The sequence below is a fragment of the Nannospalax galili genome, unplaced genomic scaffold (genome assembly GCF_000622305.1).
Source record: "Nannospalax galili isolate Female #2095 unplaced genomic scaffold, S.galili_v1.0 scaffold218, whole genome shotgun sequence".
Taxonomy (NCBI): domain Eukaryota; kingdom Metazoa; phylum Chordata; class Mammalia; order Rodentia; family Spalacidae; genus Nannospalax; species Nannospalax galili.
The window spans coordinates 2,074,413-2,076,456 of NW_008343207.1; the positions used below are offsets into that span (position 1 = coordinate 2,074,413).

General features: G+C 39.7%; 1 protein-coding gene and 1 non-coding gene across 13 annotated transcripts in view; one reads left to right on the forward strand and one right to left on the reverse strand.

Moving 5' to 3' along the window:
- Pitpnm2 (phosphatidylinositol transfer protein membrane associated 2) overlaps positions 1-2,044 on the forward strand; it is a 162,546-nt gene that overhangs the window by 106,878 nt on the left and 53,624 nt on the right. Inside the window, exon 1 of one of the 12 annotated variants that reach the window (XM_029566545.1) lies at positions 219-294. The exons of the other annotated variants lie outside the window; for them this stretch is intronic. The gene's annotated coding sequence lies outside the window, so the exon portion shown is untranslated. Of the gene's footprint in view, positions 1-218; positions 295-2,044 lie in introns of those variants that run through there. 12 annotated transcript variants of the gene reach the window in all.
- On the reverse strand, positions 1,375-1,479 carry LOC115071403. The gene has a single exon (XR_003850490.1). It is a non-coding gene; the product is annotated as a U6 spliceosomal RNA (small nuclear RNA).

Below are 2,044 nucleotides of genomic sequence, written 5' to 3' on the forward strand. Positions count from 1 at the left end.
AGTGTGCGCCACCACACCCGGCCTCTTATTTTTTAAATTATTTTTATTTATTATTTTTATTTTATGTGTATGTGTGTATTGCCTGCATGTAGGTAAGAAGTGCATTGCCCGTGGAGGTCAGAAGAGGCAGTTGGATCCCCTGGGACTGGAGTTATGGACAGTTGTTAGCTGCCATGTGGGTGTTGGGTTTCGAATCCGGGTCTTCTGCAAGAAGAGTCAGTGTTCTTAACTGCTGAGCCGTCTCTCCAGCCCCCTACACTGCCTTCTTATATATTTCCATCTCTATCCTTTAAGGTCAGTAAATTTTTCAGAATGTCTTGCTATTATTTGTACCATATGCTTTTTTCAGGACATAGAATGCCAGGTGATTTGTAGGGTTAGGCTTTTTTGTTGCTGTTGTTTGTTGTTGTTGTTGTTACTTCAAAAAATTGAAGGGAGCTGGTTGTGGTGGTACATGCCTTTAATCCCAGCACTTGGGAGACAGAGGCAGGAGGATCTCTGTGAGTTCGAGGCCAGTCTGGTCTACATAGTGAGTTCCAGGTCAGCTGGGGCTACAGGATGACCCTGTCTCAAAAAAGACCAAAAGAAAAAGAAATTGAAGGGATGCTAGGGAGATGGCTCAGTGGGTAAAGTACTTGCTGTGTGAGCATGAGGATCTGAGTTCAGATCCCCAGTACCCACATAAAAGCTAAGTAAGGCTTCATACATCTGTATCCCTAGTGCTGGGGATGGGAAGTGACAGATCCTTTGTGCTCACTGACCTGTCAGTCTGGCTGAAACCATAAGCTCCAAATTTGATGAGATAACCTGTCTCAAAAAAATAAGATGGATCGGCTGGAGAGATGACTCAGCAGTTAAGAGTGCAGGCTGCTTTTGCAGAGGACTTGGGTTTGGGTCTCTGCAGTCATTTGGTAGCTAACAACTGTCCATAACTCCAGTTCCTGGGGATTCGACCCTCTCTTCTGATGTCTGTGAGCATTGCACACATGTGGTGGACTTGCATATATGCAGGCAAAACACCCATACATATAAAATAAAATAAAATCAATTTTTAAAAATTAGATGGAAAGTGATCAAGGAAAACACCTGACACATTGCATACACTACAATACACATGCAAAATATTTAATTACTTTTTTTAAAAGAAAATTTTCTAGTATATGTGTTTTTTATCTTTGGTAGTTACTTTTAAATTTTTTTATTGAATTTTTACAATTCCCAGCACCCACGTGGCGGCTATGAACCGTCCTTAACTCCAGTTCCAGGGGAATCTGAAGCCCTTTTCTGACCTCCATGGCATAGCATGACATGGGTACACTCACATACATGCAGGCAATACACTCATACACATAAAATAAAAATAAAAATATTTTTTAAAATATGGACTGTTTAGAATTTGAATGTCATCCTTGCACAGGGGCCATGCTAATCTTCCCTGTATTGGTCCAATTTTAGTGAATGTGCTGCAGAAGTGAGCACTCTATTGTGTATTTCAATACTTAAGTCCCTTGTTCTATTGTCCTATTTTACTCCAGGCACATTCTCGTTATGTGTATGTTATAATCTGTTGCTCCCATAGCTGCCTTTTGGTCTTACTCTTCTCTATTTAACTCTGTGTGTTTCCTCAAACTCACCCACCACATCTCTAGTTGTTCATGCTATGTTTTGCCTATTTATTCACAATGCCATGTAGCTTTAAAAAAAAACATGTGCAGTATATCTCCACCAAATACCAGTAGCCCGCTAGAGGAGTACAATGAAAACCCCCTAGAGATAATGCAGGACATGGAACTCAAAAGAACAATTATAAACATGATAAAAGAATTCAGTGAATTTAAGGAACACACAAAGATATCAAAGAACTGAAGGAAGATAGGGATAAACTTCTGAATGAATTCAGAAAACAGTTAGAAATATTAAAGAATACTCAGGCTGAAATGAAGAAGGAAGTGAAACACTCAGTAAGCCAATTAGAAATGACAGGAGAAAGCCTCACCAATAGGATGAATGAAATGGAAAACAGAATATCAAGACTGGAAGATAA